The sequence below is a fragment of the Gracilinanus agilis genome, chromosome 3 (assembly GCF_016433145.1).
Source record: "Gracilinanus agilis isolate LMUSP501 chromosome 3, AgileGrace, whole genome shotgun sequence".
Classification (NCBI taxonomy): domain Eukaryota; kingdom Metazoa; phylum Chordata; class Mammalia; order Didelphimorphia; family Didelphidae; genus Gracilinanus; species Gracilinanus agilis.
Window position 1 is genome coordinate 212,634,538 of NC_058132.1, and position 19,871 is coordinate 212,654,408.

General features: G+C 37.4%; 1 protein-coding gene across 1 annotated transcript in view; it reads right to left on the reverse strand.

Moving 5' to 3' along the window:
• SPATS2L (spermatogenesis associated serine rich 2 like) overlaps nucleotides 1–19,871 on the reverse strand; it is a 237,913-nt gene that overhangs the window by 25,676 nt on the left and 192,366 nt on the right. The gene's annotated exons all lie outside the window — the stretch shown is intronic.

Sequence of the window (19,871 nt, forward strand, 5' to 3'; positions counted from 1 at the left end):
TCTCATTACTGCTAAACTATGTGTTGATAGTACTTGGTGCTGGTCACGTCATTCCAGGCTTGTGATAATCTCTTCTTTGATGACTGACTACACAACTGCCTGCAAACAAAAAGTCCCACACTAACTCTCCCTCCATTTAGTCTTGGCTGCTAGCCTTTTTAAGTTAAATAATTTGCCTTGGTGCAGTAGCTGACTTTGGTGCCATTTTCATCCTTGTTGAAGGACGACATCACTGAAAACATTATTCTCAAAAACTGGGAACAAGCACATAACCCTGCTTCATTCCATTGGTGCCTATGAAAACAGGCGAGCATCATTCGTTATGTAGAACTCGTGCAAGCATGGTGTCACAGAACTGGTATACCACACCGATGAACTTTGAGCATCCAGATTTTGCCATGATCCTTCACAAGCCTTCATGACTGACAGTATCCAAGGCCTTGATCAGATCGATAAATGTTGTGTATAGACCTCTGTTCTGTTCCTGGCATTTCTCCTAGAGTTGTTAGACAGCAAACACCACATAAATATTCCTTGGCCCTTTCTGAAGCTACCACTGGCTTTCAGGAGACCATCTTCCAAGTGAGGGATCAGCCTATTAAGGAGAATTCTGACAATAATCTTGATAACAGTGGCTATGAGAGAAACCCCCTTGCGATTGCCATAGGACGATTTCCTTTTCCTTTATAGAGATAGACAATGGAATCATCCTTGATCTCCTGAGGGATAACCTCCTCTTGCCATATAACTTGGAAGATTTCAGTCAGTTTTTTTGTGATCATTGGGCCTCCTATCTTTAAATCTCTTCTGGAATGGAATCAGCACCAGGTGCTTTGCCACATAAGAAGAGCCTAACGGCATTTTTAAACGTCTTCTACGGTTGGAAGTTTATTTAGACAGGGATTGATTTCAATATAAGGTATATCGTCAATGGCTTCAGCATTAGTTGATAGAGATCTATTAAGAACACCATGGAAGTATTAAGTCCATTTTTCCAGGATCATGTCCTTATCACTGTGGCTCCATCAGTGCTGAGTAGCTGAGATGCATCATAGGTTTTTGACCCATAAATAGCCTTCTGGGTAGTTATTCAGTGTAAAATTGAATTTGGTCTGCCTTTTTACTGAACTAAGAATCTTGCATCTCTCTAAACTACACCTGCACTTTACTTTTGATGCTCAACTCCAAATTCTTTCTATTAATTTCTCTTTTTAAAAAATTCTTGGATCTTAGATCATTGACAGAACTGAGATTACAGACACATTCTGGGACCAATCAACAATGGATGCTTTTTATTTGTCCTTGTGTTTGTTCTCCTCCCCACCTCCCATGGCCATTTTGCTCTTGAATCACTGAATCAGAATCCACTCTGTTCCTCTATCCTAGGTCTTAGGGAAAAAAGAAATACTTGGGATGCATGGTAAAGAAAAGCAAAAAATTCTTTTCATTAGTAAGGGTAGGGCCTGGCACCATAGGGGAGGTAACAATGATCTAAATTACTTAAATTGTAGAACTGAGATAGTGTGGTAATTTGTAGATGGGAGGTAGGCTCTGAATATAGGCTGCATTGGAGAGAAGGCCTGGAAGCAATAACAGGATGAAAGAACAACGGAGACATTCATCAGGTTTACCTGAAAAGCCCAGAGGTGAGGAGTACAGAAATATCTTTTTTTTTCTTTTCTCAAAACAATTCACAAAGCATTAAAAGGAAGATGAGTAAACTGTGGTAGGAAATAACTAAATGGACTAGTAAGGAGATGCAAAGGACAGAAAAAAGGCTTGGAAAGTTTGGGGTTAGCATTTCAACTTTTAGAATTCTATGGTATTGAGAAAGGAAGTTCATCTGCTAGCATAGAAAATACACTCTATATTTCTTTGTCAGGTAAGTCATCCAACCAGAAATATAATGAAAGGAAGACAGCCAAGGGGGTTCACTTTTGCAAGCACATTGGAAGACACTGTGTGACCATGTTCTTTTAGATTATTCCAAAATATTCATCACCTTCAGAAACTCTCTGGTACTATCAAAACCATGTTCAGTACAACCAGATACAATAAAAGCTTATAAACTGACTAAAGAGTCATTTTCTCAAGGACTCAAGCTGTGGAATAGCATTTTTCAGATCAAACAATGACACCAGAGAAGCATGTGTTAGTTATACTACATGACTCAGCCACACAGATTAACAGCCTTGGCCTCGTTCTCTTCCAAATACAAACCCTCACAGAAATGAAGTACTTGGTGTACTATAGCAGTGGGCTATAGTTATAAAAGGAACCAATTCAAATTTAGAGACTTTTCAGGAATAAAAAACCAGAATGTAGATTTCAAAGTAAAATAAATTTATAGCAATATATGTACATATACATATACATCACATACACATATACATACACGCTGAAAAAGGGAAAAAACATAGAAAACATATTAAAATGCTAAGATGGAGCCAGATAAAATGGACTAGACTTAAATGACACGGTATATCGCTAGAGCACTGGACCTGGAATTAGAAGATCTAAGGTCAAATGCTGCTTAGACTCTTACTAGCTGTGTGACTCTGGCTGGACAAGTCACCAAATCTCAGTTGGCCCCAATTTCTTCCTCTGTAAAGTGGGGATAACAATACTACCTCCCATGGTTGTTGTGAGGATAAAATGAAATAATTTTGTAAAGTGCTTTGCAAATCTTAAAGTGCGATATAAATGCCAGTTAATACAAGTTGTAGTTATGTGGATTTAGGGCTGATTCATTTTTTTAAGCCCCTACCTTTAATATTAGAGTTAATATTGTGTATTGGTTCCACGGCAAAAGGGCTAGGCAATGAGGGTTAAGTGACTTGCCCAGGGCCACAGAGCTAGGAAGTGTCTGAGGCTACATTTGAACCCAGAACCTCTCATTTCTAGGTCTGGTTTTCTATCCACTGAGCCACCTAGCTGCCCCCTCATTTGTTTTATCAATAATTACCTACAATATTGCAGGCAGCACACTAGATATACAAAGACAAAAATGGATCATCAGTATCAGTCCCTGACCTCTAGGAATTTATATTCTATTGCAGGTAGTGGAAGTTAGAAGAAATATGTACAGAGTAAAGTAAATGCAAAATATATAAGAAGGAGACATAAAGTAATTTTCAGTAGGGAGGGCATTAATTGCTGGGAGAAATAGGATTTGTGTAGGAGTTGTCACTTGATGAGAGTGCTGAAGGAAGCTAAACACCCCATGAAGTAGAGATGAATACAACTGAATGACTGGACCCCCAAAACAGTCACTAATTGTTTGATGTTGACCTGGAATGTGGAGAGAGGTCTCCAGGATATAGAATGCAAGCTCTTTTGGGGCAGGGAGGAATTTTTTACTTTTTATGGTTTTTGTACCCTCCGTGTATAGCTCCATGCTTTATGTATAGTAGGCACTTAAATGCTTGTTGAATTGGGTGCCTAGGTAATCTGTGTTTGACCCTGGGCTGTACAACAGTTTAAAAAGAATGACATGAATGAATGCAAAGATCAAATGTGACATCCTAAATAAGCTTCCTGAATTGGTAAAGATGGAAAACTGGCAAGGTATGAACATGTGGGTAAACAGAATCAGGATCCCACTGCATCTGGACATCTTAGAATAATGAAACAAATCTCCTAAGATGAAATTTAATAGGAAAAGATACCAAGTTCTTCACTGGAGTACATTAAAAAAATCGACCTCACAAGTACAATATGGAGGAGACTTGGCTATAAAGCAATTTCTATTAAAAAAGATTTGGGGGTTTCATCGAACTTCAAACTTAATATGAACCAACAGTGAGACAAAGAGGCCAGAAAAGCGAGTGCAAGCTTAGGTTGCATTAAGAGAAGCCCAGGGTTCAGAATGAGGGAGGTGAGAGTCCTCTGGTCTGTTCACTGCTCAAGTATTGCATTCAGTTCTGGGGTGGCTCAGTGTAGGAAGGACCCTGACAAACTGGAGCATATTTAGCAGAGGACAACTAAGACTGTGAGTTGGCTGGGAAAATCCCTTGGGGAGAAATTCAATTAGAAATGACTAGAAAGAAGATGGTGGGGGTTCGGGGGATGGCACAAGGACATGAAACTTGCCTGTAGATATTTGAAGAGTTCTCATGAAAACAGGGATTAGATTTGTTCTGTTTGGCCCCTGAAGGTGGAAGTTACAAAGGCAAAGTTTTGCTTTGGTGTAAGAAAATGCTTTTCAAAATTCAGAGATATTACAAAGTACAAAGGGCTGGCTCAGGAAGTAGTGGGTTGTTGGGCCATCACTGGAGAATTTTTGAACGAAGGCTGGGTGACCATTTGTCAGGGGTGTTCGGGAAGGGTTTTCTGTTCAGATACTGGTTGGATTAGATAGTGAACCCATAGGAGTTAATTCTGTTTGACTTTCCACCCAATGAAAAAGAATTCCATTTGCCACATACCTACAATTGGGTATCAAAATTCCACTTAAGAATTTCCAGTGACATGTATTTCCTAGTTATATTCCATTTTTGGACAGCTCTTCATAATAATAGTAGATTTTTAGAAGGTGTTCTTTGGTTACAGAGTGCTTTCACACATGCAATTTCATTTAATCTTCACAAAAATCCTCTGAAGTAAATATAAATATGATTACGGCCATTTTATAGATAAGAAATTGAGCCACAGTGAAGATGACAAGCTAATAAGTGATAGAATCAAGATTTCGATTCAGATCTCCTGTGATTCTAAGACCCATTCTTTTCTCTCTAAGTTATGCCATCTCTTTGTTTAAAAGTTCTTCCTTAGAATGTGCCCAAATCTGTTTCCTTTTGCTTCCTTGACTTAGTTCTAAGGGTCTTAGCTTAAATCTTTGGAGACTCACAGAATCAAATCCTTTCTCCAAATATTTGAAGCAAATGCTTTATATCTCTGAAGTTTCTTCTTACCCTGATTCAATATCATTATTTCATTTTTTCTCCTTATATGAAATGATAGTTTTCTTTTCATCAATGTGCATATTAATGAGGCAGCTAGGTAGCTCTGTAGACAATGCCCAGGACCTAGGGTCAGGAAGTCCTAGTTCAAATCTGGCCTCAGGCACTATCTGGATGTCTCTGGGCAAGTCACTTAACCTCTTTTTTACCTCAGTTTCCATAATTATAAAATGGGTCTATTTAATAGCCTCTACCTCCTAGGGCTATTGTGAAGATAAAATGAAATAATATTTGTAAAATACTTTCCAAACCTTAAAGAGTATATAAAATGCTAGCTACTATTACTACTGCTACTGCTGTTTTTACTGCTACTATTGCTATTACTATGACTATTACTATTAATGTTACTATTACTACTACTTTACATACAATGTTTCATTTGACTTTACAACATCCATAGGTGGTGGATACTACAGGTATTATTATTATTATTATTATTATTATTAGTTCCCCATTACAGATAATTTCAATATATCTCAAAAAAAGAAAGGTTCCAAAAGAATAGGAAAAATCACGGACAATATTATTATCAAAATAAGGTGGCATAAAAGACATAAAAAAATTGTCCCCTTGTGTGAATGCCATGCTTCTTGTCCCAGAATGGAATAAAATCTTTGTAAGAATGTTCTACATGAGTATCAGAGGTATTCTTGATGAAAAAAGAAGGAAACAGGTACATTTTCAAATTATTTAGCTAACATGTAGAGAGCACTTACTGTATGCCAGATACTGTTTTAAGTGCTACACAATTATTATCTCATTTAATCTTTACCATAACCCTGCAAAATAGGTACTTTTATTATCCCTACTTTCTAGGTGAGGAAGATGAAGCAAACAGAGGTTAAGCTTCCATAAAAGACCATAAAAAGATTCCTTGGTAAGTGCAACCTGAGGTAATTTTGTCCAATATTCAACCCCTGAATGTTTTTAATCAAGCAAAGTATAAAAGAAGTAAAAATCTTACCAAAGGTGCTTGTCTCTGATATGATCAAAGCCCCAAAGGAAGAGGGATTGGATTTGCTGTACGTGGTTCTCCAGATGTTCTTATTTGCAGATGACTCATCAATTACATTTAGACATTACAGAGCTTCCTAAATGAGAGTCGTGGCCACTTAAGATAGATCAATAGAACCATCCACATCAGAATAGCCAAATGGATGAAGAATGTACATTGCCCAGGTGCTTATACAGAGTTAAGATAAGTAATCCACTAAATTAATCCATCAGTAAATATACCTTAGATAGGCCATAGAATTGAAAAATTGAGCAGGTAGCATAAACTGTAATGGAAAATTCCATAGGTCCCCGCCACAAAATCCTGTCTTTTTTAGCACCCAGATTCTTTAAGTAGAAAATACAAGGCAAAGCAATGTCAACAGAACAGGTAGATGTGGTGTTACAATTCACACTGTTAGAAGGAATATACCCAATGATAAAAATCACTCAGGTATTTGTGTAATCTCTCAGGAATCCTATATGGCTTTGAATCATAGATCATCATGTGATCAGAAGACTCAAAATTGTAGTTAACCCAATTTACAATGGAAAAATCCATGATGGAAGGACATGGACAGTAGGCTTTTACCAAAGATGATCTGCATATTGATAAAAGACATGTATCTGCATGACTAGAGAAAGAGTTGGGTCAGTCATATAGTAAGAATAATGGACAACAGTTGAACAGCACAGAGGTTTGCATAGAATGTCAATGCTTCAGGCTTTAGTTAGTCTTTGATTTTGGGGGATCTGCGGAAAGGCATAAATGGAAATCCTTTAAACCTTAGGAAATAACTTCTGAATTGCTGATGGCCTCTGGAATGGTTCACAAGATAGAATTAGAGACTTGGAGCATCACTCTAGAAGAAATGCAATCCCTCATCCCCTCACTCCTCCCTACCTCAAGCCTAAATAGGATATATATATGTATATATATATATATATGAAGTCATTTTCTCTGTTTTTACTGCTGAGACAAAGCTGTCATACTCATCTAAATTCACACAAAGAAAAAAGCTGAGAAACACAGAATCTTCAGGTTTATTGCCTTACTGCCTCTTATAATCATCATTACATTAATACAAATAACTTATTTTGGTATAGCATTATATAATTACAAGATGCTTTATATACAAATGTATGTATATATCTATATCTGTAGTTAAATGCATAAATACACACATATCTATCCATTTATCTTACTACTTAGTGGAAAGATTTACTAAATACTTGTCTAGTGCCATGAAGGAGTTAATAAACCCTTGAAAGCAGCTCTCTGAGTTTCCATTAGGATAAAGCCCAATTGGAGCAAAGTGGTTTACTGCCTTTGGAAGAAATGCTGCATAAATATAAGACACTTCTCTTATAATGACTTGCAGTGCCGTTCTGCCCTCATATAGCTAAATTAGGATGACAGGCATCATATTTTACTTTTTAGTATTGCCGTCTATTTTGCATTTATACAAACTTATGTAGGAGCAAATTCATCTCTTTTTTTTCTCTAGCTTCCCACTCAAAATTTGGCATATAGATAAGAAAAATGATAGCACTTTTCTATGGGAGTATGTAAAAGAAAAACTATCAGTTATGTTCTTTTATCCCTAAGGTTATTTTTTCTAGGATGATAATTTCTAGAACCCCCTTTAAAAACCATGTTATTAGACCGGCTAACTGGGAGCCTTCATTTACTGGTGAAGTTTGGAAGACTCCAAGGTCCAGAGCTTATCCGAATCCACTCCTTATCCTCCAGTCCTTATCGTTCTCCTACTATTCCCCAAAGGATCTCAGTGAGGAAAGAGAAAAAGCTGACTTGCAATAGTAAGCATGCTACTGACATAATGTAAGTTAATCCATGAATGTAGTTCAGGAAGGCTCTAAACACAAGGTACTATTTATGATGGTTTCCTGGGAACTGTACCAACATGGGGGGGAAAGGCCATTTTTGTACTTTGGGTATTTATCAACCATCTCGTCCTTCACATCAACTGATTTGTTTGGTCCTTACTTTGGCCCCAGGGAAATGTTTAAAGCATTAAAAACCTCTGGGAGGAAAGGAAATGGAAAATGAGAAGTCTCCAACTCCAAAGAGCAAGCTACACCTATTTAGAATGACACATTTTCACAAATGAGACACTGTGTGGAGGCAGGATTTAAAATACACCATACCATAGGGACTGCCTTAGGCTCAAAGTCATGGAAACCTTGAGCATCTCCATCTTCATCTTCATAGTATTTGCCCTTTTTGCAATTCCAGAATGAATCCTGGAATTTACTTCTGTTTATTGGCCTGGTGGGGAGGAGTTAGTAGAGAATAAGGAATCATCTGAGACAATTCATCAGGTAGGACAGCAAGAGTCACTATATTCCAACTCACAGGGTATAAATATTCATTAGCCTCTTCTCTTGCGATGGCATTCATTATTCCGATGGCATTCTTTTGCTACTGTGTGTTGATCAGTATAGTTTTTTCTAGGGTGCCACTAAGTAGAAAGTCTATTTTAGGGGGCAGGAATTTAGCTTGTGTAATGTGCTTTGTATAGTATCTAGCACTAATTCATAAATAGGTGGGTCTTTAATTTAAAACATAAAACTATTTGATGAAAATAAGATTAATTAGGAAAGACTTACTTATACAGATTTTGTCCAGTGGAGAAAGAATAATGGGATGTTAGAAATGAAGGTCACCTAATTTTATATCTGAGAAATAGAGTCCTAGAACAGTTAAGGGATTTACCCAAGGTTATATAATGAGTTAGAGGTAGAGCTAGAGACCAGGACTTATGATTCTGAGACTTTTGTCCTTTCTATAACTTTGTCTTGAAGAATCAGCACATTTCTTGGGCTGACTGGGATTAAGAGCTCTTAATTATATGTTTATTTTACACAGACTTTATGTTTAATCCAAAGATCTTTTCTGATTTGGAAATAATTGAATGCAATCTTGTGATCTTAATGGATAATTTAATGTTTTACAAAATTAGTCAGAAAAAGAATACTCATGGAGGCTACATTTCAGCTAAATCCATTATAATAGCCTTTACATTACAGATATTGAGTTGCTCAGAGAAAAGCATTGTTTTATTATTATTCCAACTATATTGTTCCAGATTTTCTGGTTCTTAATTTGTGTAAGATGCCAGCTGAGAGGCTCAGCTGTATATAGTAGTTACTATTTTGGTTTCTGAATGGAACCTTCCTAACTGGCCTAATAACCTCTCTTATTAGAGACTGAATGCCATGCTTCTTGTCCCAGAATGGAATAATCTCACAGTACTGAAACTGAACACTGTGACTGAAATGCCATGCCTCTTGCCCAAGAATAAAATAACCCAGGATCTGTTTCTCGTAGCAAAGTTTTTTGAATACCTTTAATCAAAGCATAGATAGAACCTCAATTCCAATTGGTTTCTTTATGCATTAAAAGTAAATGATCAATCTATTTTATTATTACCACTTGGCCAGTACTTAATAAATAGTCAGCTGTGCCTATGTCAGCCAGTCTGAAGGAAGTAGACACTGGCAAAGTCACACACTAAACTGATTTTCAGAACCTGGTTATATGAACTGTACCCTAACTTGGGTATTAGAGGACCCATTGTGATATGCAGTTTCGGAAATCCTCATTCTGGCCTTCATCTGGAGTGAGTTCTTTTGCCACTGTCACTGCAAAACAACTTTCCTACTTCATGTATCTTCATGCTCCTTGGATTTTACCTTGATATTCCACCTCATTAAGTTGCTCAGGCTCATTGAAAAATGAGAGACGATGATTTTTAAAGATAAAGTAAAATCAGAAGGGCTATTTGGGAACAATAAGCGTGAGCAAAAAGTGGACTGTATCTTTGGCTCTATTTTTCCTTTTAGCTTTATAACCAAATTGAGCTATAAAAATTGAAAAATAGTCAAATGAGAAAACCCTTCCATTTTCTTCTCATCGATACAAATGCTTTTCTGTTAAGACAGCAAGAACATAGTTTGACCTTTAATATTTATAGATAGATCGCTTATATTTCACCTCATGATAATAGAGTTATTTTGTGTAGTACTGGCATAAAAAGACAAAGCACTTTCATATATCCCTTTTTACCACTCTAATCAGTGGCAGGAAATTTCTTTTCCCCATCTCTCATCTCTAAGACTCAACACCACTGGGAGATGGTCAAGGTTGCTGCACTCAATGCCTCTCTGAGTGTTTCTAGGAAGGGCCATAACATTTGAGAGGTAGCATGTCAGAGGGGTTAGTGTGCTAAACTTGGAGACAGGAAAACCTGATTTCTGAACCTGCCTCAGACACTGACTAAGCTGTGTGCCCCTGGGAATATCTGTGCCTCAGTTTTCTCATTTGTAAAATGGGAGATTTGTCTCAAACACTTCTAAGATCTCTTCCAGCTCTGAATCCATGATCCCATGGTTTTAGATGGGCTCCCTCAGGCAAGTTGTTTAACCTCTCTGGGTTTCAGGATCTCTTTTGTTAAATGGGATGTTTTGGCTAGATGGCCTCTAAAATTCCTTACAGCTATAAATCTCTTATGGTTCTGAATCCCCTTAAGTGGTCTAGATGGCATCTAAGGTCCTTTCTAGTTCTAAATTTATAACCCTAATTTCTCCAGGTAATCTCAGAATGAGAGTTCATAAAATCGACAAACATCTATATATAGTCTGCAGTTAGTTACACGATGGTGGGGCAACCAGATGGTACAGCAGACAGAATGCCAGGCCTGGAGTCACGAAATTTCATCCTCCTGAGTTCAAATCTGGTCTCAGACACTTATTCCTTTGTGACTCTGGTCAAGTCACTTAACTCTACCTCAGTTTTCTCATCTGTAAAGCGAACTGAAGAAGAAAATGGCAAACCATTCCAATATCTTTGCCAATAAAACCCCAAATGGAACCATGAAGTGTTAAAAACAATTAAACAACAATAAAAGTTACAAGATGAGAAATATGAAGCATGAGTTTCAAGACAACATCTACAAAACAGAGTTGATTGTAAAACTTAAGCAAATTTAAGGAACAAATTTAAGGTACTTAACAACCAGTCTGAAGTACTAAGGCCAAGAGGGGAAGACAAGAACATGCTTTCTTTTCTGAAAAAACGGTTCCCTTCAAATAGGCTACTGTTAGGGTTTATGGAAAGGTTTTTTTTTTAAACTAATTTATCCCTCCCCCACCCTGCAATGGTAAGTAATTAAGTCTGATGAAGTAAAGGAAAATAATCTTATTTGAAATAAAAATTGAGGTGATGCCAGATGAGTGTACTCCATATGTATTATACTCTTGGAATGTTTGACTTACTTTAGTCACTAGGGAACATGGCATGGGTTCTGAAGTCAACATATATCACTGTCTAGTTCTCACATGGGTTCCCATAAATGAAGCAATCAGTGATTAGTTTTAATTTTGATTTACAGAGTTGTGTTTCACAATTCCCCTCACCCCCAAGCACACGGAGACTCATTAGCTAGGGTGGTGGTGGTGGGGTGCCACAGGAGTTTGTTTGCCAGATCCATAGCATAGGCCAGCTTTGGATGAGGGGAAGGATGAGCAGGAGGCCCAAAGGAAGGCAACAATGTAGAGGAGACCCCATCTGAATGGGGCAGCACAGAGATCTGGGGAACAGCATGGAGTATGTCAGGGAGAGGGAGTCACTGAAAAGAGATTAGAACCCTAGAAATGGCAGACCTAGAAAGGGCCCTGTCTGTCAACTAATCCAAACCCTTCATTTTACAACTGAGAAAAGAGGCCTAGTAAGGTTCAGAATTCAAAGAACTTAGAGCTGAAAAGATCACCTTGTCTAGTCACTTCATTTTACTGATGTGGAAACTAAAAACCTAAAAAGAGAAGGTGACTTATCCAAGGTAACACAGCTAGTTATGGGAGAAAAAGCTCATGTATTTGAAATTTTTTCCTAGGATTCTCCCCCTCCCCAACCCAGCACTGTTTAAGTGAGAAGGTATATAAATGTTTCTAACATTTTAGATAGAAATATGCTTTTAAACCATTTTTCCTTCTGTAGGCAAAAGTCTATAAATATGCCCTCACACTACAAAATCTCCCATTCACAGGTTTATTGCACTCTTACATCTCCTCCAAGACAGCTTTTAATTAGATGCCAAATTGACAATGGTACCTGACATAATCTTTACAGCTCGATTTTGGAACACATTTTCTCCCTCAGGATATGGCAGAACTACCAAGTATTATTTCCTTTCTTTACATTTTTTTTCAAATGTAATGTTTTATTGTTCGCGTTAAGCCATTCAAATCAACTTGGACACACCAAAAGATGTGAGATTGATTGGTTCAGATGCAAAACAACTACATTCTGGCAGTAATTATTTTGAAAGGATCATAGATTTAGTGTTTGTTCAGTGTGTATGTGTAGGGAAGAGACTTAGTTGCTCAATGGATATAACACTGGGCCTAGAGTCAGGAAGAATCAAGTTAAAATTTGCCTCAGACACTTAATAGTTAGTTGTGTGGTCTTTGGGAAAGTCATTTAGCTTCTATTTTTCTCACTTTCCTCATATGCAAAATGAAAATAATAATAACACCCTTCTCCCAAGATCGTTGTGAAGATCACATGGGATCATTTTTAAGTACTTAGCAAAGTGCCTGGCACATAAAATGCTATATACATGTTAGCTATCATTATTTTTATTGTACAAGCCAATGCCCTGATTTTATGGATGACATAACTGAGGGCTTAAGAGAGATTCAATGACTTGCCAGAAGTCACATCACTAATAAGTGTTGGAATCAAGATTTGAATTCAAGTCCTCCTGATCAAGACCTCTAAACATAGCTAGCATTCATGTAGCACTTTAAACTTTGCAAAGTGATTCACAAATAACAATAATAATAACAGCTAATATTTATATACTGCCTACTATGTGCCAGGCACTGTGCTAAGTGCTTTAAAAATATTATCTCAGTTGATTCTTACAATAATCCAGGGGAGAGGGAGAAATGCTATTATTATTCCCATTTTATAGATGAGGAGATGGAGACAGACAGTGACTTGCACAAGGTCACACAGTAAATAGTTGAGGCTACATTTGAAGTCGGGTCTGCCTGACTCCAGGGTAGTGCTCTACCTATTGTACCACCATCTGATTCTGCATATACATCTATTTCATTTTACTTTCTCCTTTGTGACTTTTCACATAGATGCTCACATTGTAAAATTTATTTTATAAATAAAAGGGTTAGAACATTATGTATTCTTTTGAGCACCTAACCATTATTACTCAATAACTCATCATCTCTTCCTGGGAAAATGAGAGTATTCTCTAGAGGTTTAACCCTAATTGACAGCACAATGACAAATTCCAGTCTGGCTTTTACATTCTAACTCCTTAAAATAATTCTATCTATTTAATAAAGTATTCTTCACATGATAAATGGGTGAGAATGAAGAACAGGTTCACTCTGGGCTGATGTAAGCTATATTTCATGCATATGTGAACACACTGTCTTTTCCCCTCTTCTACATTAAAGCTTAATTTCCATGGATTTTTGCTATCCTGTTTTAGGACAATTGAATCACAAGAATCTCACCTTATTCCTACAACTCAAAGAATAATAAGTTTCAGAGTCTCCTATGTGAGTGTTTTCACTTATCTTTGAAGAGGTCCCAAAGTTTACAGAGTGGTTTGGGAACACAAAATGAATCTTCCTTATAAAAGGACTGGAAAGTCCAAAGAATTAATAATAGCACAAGAATTAGAAGATAGATTTAAATGCCTTCACACGCAACCAAGATTAGAAAAGATTCCCAAACTGGAGCTATCTAATGGAAGAAGGGAGGAAATGAACATTTACTTATTTGCCAGGCACTGTGCTAAGTGCTTTACAAATATTATCTTATTTCATCCTTACAATAACCCTGCAGAGGAAGTGCTATTGTTATTTCCTCTTAACAGATGAGGAAACTGAGGTAGGCAGAAGTGAAGTGACAGGTTCAGAGTCACATAGTTATTAAGTATCAGAGGGTGAATTTGAACTCCAATTCCCAGACTACAGGTCCAGTGTTCTATCCATGGCAACATTTAGTTGTCCATAAAATAGGTTTATTAACGGGTGTATACAGAGTCAATGCAAGTCTTTGAATGGTCTTTCCTGAACCACTTAGTTGGCAATAAATTCCCCTCAGCATTCTATGTCATAAAAGACTTAGTTTCTCTCTAATGCAAGGTTCAGTGAATTGAGAGCCAGGTCTAGACACGGGATGTCCTAAGTTCAAATCTGACCTTGGACACTTCCTAGAGGTAGAACCCTGGGCAAGTTACTACATACAATTTTGTATTATAGTTACATATAACTTAAAAATTCTATGAAGGCAGAAACTAAGCTTCCACACCCCCCCCCCCCCCCAAATAAAGTAAAGTAACAAAGTATATTGCACACAGTAGGTACACAACAAATCTTGTTAAATTGAGGTCTCAAAAGACATTCAGGCTCTTAAAGAGGATTTAAATCAAGCCTTACATTTTACAGCTGAAAAAACCGAGTCCCACAGAAGTGGAGAAACTTTTCTCAGGTCACCCATGTTATTAATTGGTGGAAGACATGGGAATAGAGGCCAGAATTCCTGATTTCTGATCTAAACCTCTTTTCTACCATACTACATAAAGAGAAATAGCTCATGGATACTGAATAAAGACGGGAGATCAACTCCTTGAGGCCAGAGTGGGTGTCATATTTATCTTTATATCCCCAGTGCCTACCACAATATCTTGCACATGTTAGGCATCTAATAAATCAGTTGAATTGAAATGAATTGCTGCATTAGCACATAACCTGAAAGTTATAAATGCACTGCATTCTTGTAAAAGCGTGTAGCGCTTCTCCTTAACATGTTGGATAATTTTTCCATTAACAGAAAGCTTTTTTTCTTCAAGATTATCAATCTAGTGCACTTCAAAAGCACCCAAATCCCTAAAATGTATACTTTCTCTTCTTAAAAAATGACAAGGAAGATTTATGTTATCACTGTAGCTGGTCTATTAGTTTATGTGGAAGGGATTTCCATTTGGAAGAAATGTTTGAAAGGTTTGTTAAAAACTACTTTGCCAGCTAGGTGGCTTAGGGAATTGAGAGCCAGGTCTAGACATGGGATGTCCTGAGTTCAAATCTGACCTTGGACACTTCCTAGAGGTAGAACCCTGGGCAAGTTACTTAACCCTTATTGCCTAGCCCTTAACATTCTTCTGCTTGGAACCATTTAACAGTATTGACTCCAAGATGGAAAGTAAGGGTTTAAAAAAATTAAATTAAAAGAAATAAACTACTTTGACAGGTTATTTTTGGGTGACATAGTAGAGCAAGCACTAATCTTGGGACCGTGAAGACCTGAGTTCAAATCTTGTCTTAGATACTGACTATCTCTATGACCCTGGGCAAGTCACTTCAGAGTGACTCAGCCTCAGTTTCCTCATCTGTAAAAGGGGACTAGTAAGAGCATTTATCACTCAGAATTGTTGGGAAGATTAAATGGGATAATATATGTAAAGTATTTTTCAAACCTTAAAGTGTTATCTAAATGCTAGCTAATATAAGTAATTATTTTTGAATGAGGTTGATTAAAGGTTAAATTAGAAAAAAACACCCTATTTTTTCATAATAGCAGCTAGTATACATTCGCCTTCCCCTCCCCCACCCCATCCCATGAGGACAAAGTACCCCTCTGCCAAGCAACTTTTTTTTGTTAACAGCAGAACTGCTGCAAAGAACTCATTTACAAGTTCTATTTCCCCTCTATTAAAAATACATTGTGATTTACAGACAAAGCAACAGAACTCTGGTTTCCTCTTTCTGCCTCTGTCCTCTGACCTGAAGAGACACTCAAAAAGCCCGTTGTAAATTTCAAGGTATCCGTCAACACGTGAGGCAGACACGTGACTGTGTCCTGCAAGGGAAGCTGGGTACTTCCGGGAGCGCAAGTGACGAATCGCTTAGGGCATTTCCTTAGAACAACTGAAGAGGATCTGGTTCGAAGGCAGGACTACAAAAAGGGAGCTCAGAGGACCTGGAGCACCATCATACCGGCGGGGGCAGGGCAGCTTGGTTCCAATCCCGTATCTCTAAGCACTAAGCTAGGTCACTTTGAGCGAGACAGTTCATCTTTCCGAACCAGGACTTTATAATAGGATGGTCAGTCTAGGTAGCAGGGTGAGATTCAGAAGATGCAGGGATGGGATCTTAGCTCTGTGGGATCACAGTTTAGTTGCTGTGTGATCTTGACCTCAGGTTAAGTCTTTGAACTTTTCTGAGCTGTTTCTTCACAAGTTACTTTATACAGTCAACATCTCGGGACTTCTGAAGGTCAAGTGGAAATGTGAACTCACAGATAATTTAGTTAACTTCCCTGGTAATCCTCCATTACAAATGTAATGTTTTTAAAGAGTTTTGTAAGTATTGAGCACTAGGTAAATGTGAGATATTATTATGTTAATAATAATAATGAAATGAAGGCATTGAACTCTACTCCCATTGGACCTCAGTAGGATCCCTTCAGTTCCTTTCAATGCCTACATTCTTTAATTTTCTCTAAAATGCTCCTTTATCTAAGTAGCTGAATAATTCTAGCAGAAGAAAGGTTTAGAAGTTGTGGGGTTTTATTTTTCAGTCACAGTGTAAAGAGATCAGGCTGATAACAGCAACAATAATGGAACCATATATTTTATTTAATGTTTCTAGCTTCTCAAAATTGCTGATCACATGCAATCAAACACATTTTGGGCCTGTGTTTGGGGCAAGTAAGAAGGCTGTCTTTTTTTTATCTGATACTAATGGTAGGATACAAGGAGAAAAGTACTGGCTCTGAACTAATTGAGTTATTCAGTTGTATCTGGCTCTTCATGACCCCATTTGGGGTTTTCTTAGCAAAGATACTCGAATAGTTTGCCATTTCCTTCTCCAACTCATTTTACATATGAAGAAACTGAGGCAAACAGGGTTAAGTGACTTGCCCGGTCATACAGCTAGTAACAGGTCTTCTTAACTGTTGGCCTGGCACTTTATCCACTGTACCACCTAGCTCCAGAGTCAGGTGAGTTCATTTTCAAATCTTGCCTTTGATAACTACTTACCTGTGTGACTTTGGGTGAGTCAATGATTTAACTTCCCTGAGCTTCAGGGGAGTCTTATTCTAACCTATCAAATGAGCGAAGTGAACTAGTTGTTCTTTAACACCTCTTTCAGCTCTTGATCCATGATTCTAGTGAAAAATAGCCAATGGTCAGGGGCAGCTGGGTAGCTCACTGGATTGAGAGCCAGGCCTAGAGACAGGAGGTCCTAGGTTCAAATCTGGCTTCAGCCACTTCCCAGCCTTGTGACCCTGGGCAAGTCACTTGACTCCCATTGCCTACCCTTACCACTCTTCTGCCTTGGAGCCAATACACAGTATTGACTCCAAGATGGAAGGTAAGGGTTTTTAAAAAAAAATAGTCAATGGACAATTCCTCAGAAAATATTGTAGATAAAAAAGGATAATTCACTGAAAAAAACTTTGGAAGGGGGTTAGAGAATGGTACAAGGGGCTCCTTACCTCCAAAGCCAATTATTCTACTCAATCTTTTCTAATTCAGTATGTTGTATTTTCTTCTAAATCTTTCTTTAGCCTTTCTTAGAAATAAATAATGGCTAGGTTTTAGGGACCATCATTAAGTATTAGATTAATCATAAATGGCATGTATCATAATCATGATTCAGTTAAATTGAACAAACATTTATTAAGCATCAATTATGAGTAAAATATTGTACTAGTTTGGAGCTATAAAGACAAAAAAGAAAATAGTTTCTGTACTGAAAGTGCTTATGTTTTCCTTCTTCTGAAAGAACAGTGTTGAATTAGGACCTGGGAAGAGTTCAAGTTACTTGTCCAAACTCCAGAGGCAGGTACATCAAAGAATGACTTTGGGTATTAGCTGATACATAGGTAACATGAAGAATCTTGTCTTAAGACTGGAAAAGAACTTAGAGATTATATATTCTACCTTCCTTATTTTAGAAATGAGGAAACCAAAGCTTAGAAAACTTAACTGACTTAATGAATCAGAACCAGGATGTGAAGAACCCATGTCTTTTGGGTCTAATAAATCTCTTTCAGCTCTGCAGTGAGGTGGTGAGGTAAAGAAAGTACTGGACCAGGAGTCAACAAGATCTGAGTTTAAATCCCATCTCAGACACTTATTAGCTGTGCAGCTGGGTAAATCACTTAACCTCTGTTTACCTCAGTTTTCTCATTTGTAAAGATACTAGCACTTATCTCTCAGCGTGGGTGTGAGAATCAAATGAGATCACAATTATAAATTGATTAGCAGTGTGCCTGGCACATAGTAACTGCTATATAAATGTTAGCTATAATATTATTATTAGACTTTCAGCCTCAGTGTCCTCATCTATAAAATGAGAATAATAAAAGTACCTATCTCACAGGGTTGATGTGAGGATTGAATGAAGTATAACAAATGTAAACTGATTTGCACACCTTAAAGTGCTATAAAAATGGTAACTGTTATTATTGTATGTATGCCACATTATTCCTTTGGTGGTCTAAATCAGTTATCAAGATCATGATGGGTGCAGCAGATAAAACTTCAGTGACTGAATCAGGTTAAAATCTAATTGAGAGGGCAGCTGGGTAGCTCAGTGGATTGAGAGCCAGGCCTAGAGACAGGAGGTCCTAGGTTCAAATCCGGCCTCAGACACTTCCCAGCTGTGTGACCCTGGGCAAGTCACCTGACCCCCATTGCCTACCCTTGCCAATCTTCCACCTATAAAATCAATACACAGAAAGTTAAGGGTTTAAAAAATTTTTTAAAAATCTAATTGAGAAACATTTAACAAAATAAACATACAGCACAATATAGAAAATGTTCATTTGTGTTTCTAAATCTATATGTATCTTGCAGGAATCTATTTCCATTTTGAGTTTGACACTCCCTGGCCTAAAACTTTCTCTATTTAAAGATTTAAGACCTTAGACCTTAGATGGCTTTCCCTCATTAAGCCAAATCTGTGGCACACTGGATAGAGTCCTGGGCCTGGAGGCAAGAAGACCTGAGTTCAAAACTGGCCTCAGTCACTTACTACCTGTGTGACCCTGGGCCAGTTGTTTAATCTCAGTTTGTCTCTATTTCTTCAGTTATAAAAATGAAGATTAAAAACACCATCTACCTCATAGGATTGTTGTGAAATCAAATGACATAATGTTTGGAAAAGGCACTTTGTACAGTGTCTGGCACATAGTAGGACCTATATAAAAGTTTATTTTCTTCCCCTATAGAAGAATCATTCAGTTATCTCTTTTACCAGAGTAGTATCTTGTTATCAGTTGTACTTTAGCCTTTAGTAATAACAAGATTTTTCATTCCAGGCTTTGGCATCCATAGATTCAGAGGGATTTAAGTAATGTCAAGAAATAGCTAAATTCATCCCCCTTTAAAGGACTAACCCTAAATCACCACAAGGCAGTATTTACTGAATCTGTTCTAAAAGGCTACCAAAGAAAGGGATTTCATGAACTTAGCTAAGTTTGTTACAGGAGGTTATTTCCTTATCTCAGACAGATATGGCTAGAAAAAAAAAATTTCCTTTTGATAGAATTCATGGTATTAAGCTTTCACAGATTGGTCAAAATATCTCATCTATTTGTGGAGTGTTTTGTTCCATATCATTTATATTCTTTTGTGCCAGCTTTCTAAACTTCAAAGAATTATGCATATCAGGTTTCCTTTCATTGAAATGTGCTCTGTTCTTTTTTCTTTTCAGATACGCACTTCAGCCTTGCTTAAAAGGTCAGCTGGTAACTTGTTGCTCTGTGATTTTTATGGATAAAATAAATAGTTTCCTCTCTGATGCTCATACCTGCAGGAGTGCCTTACCTGCTGCCATAAGTTTCTAGCTCCT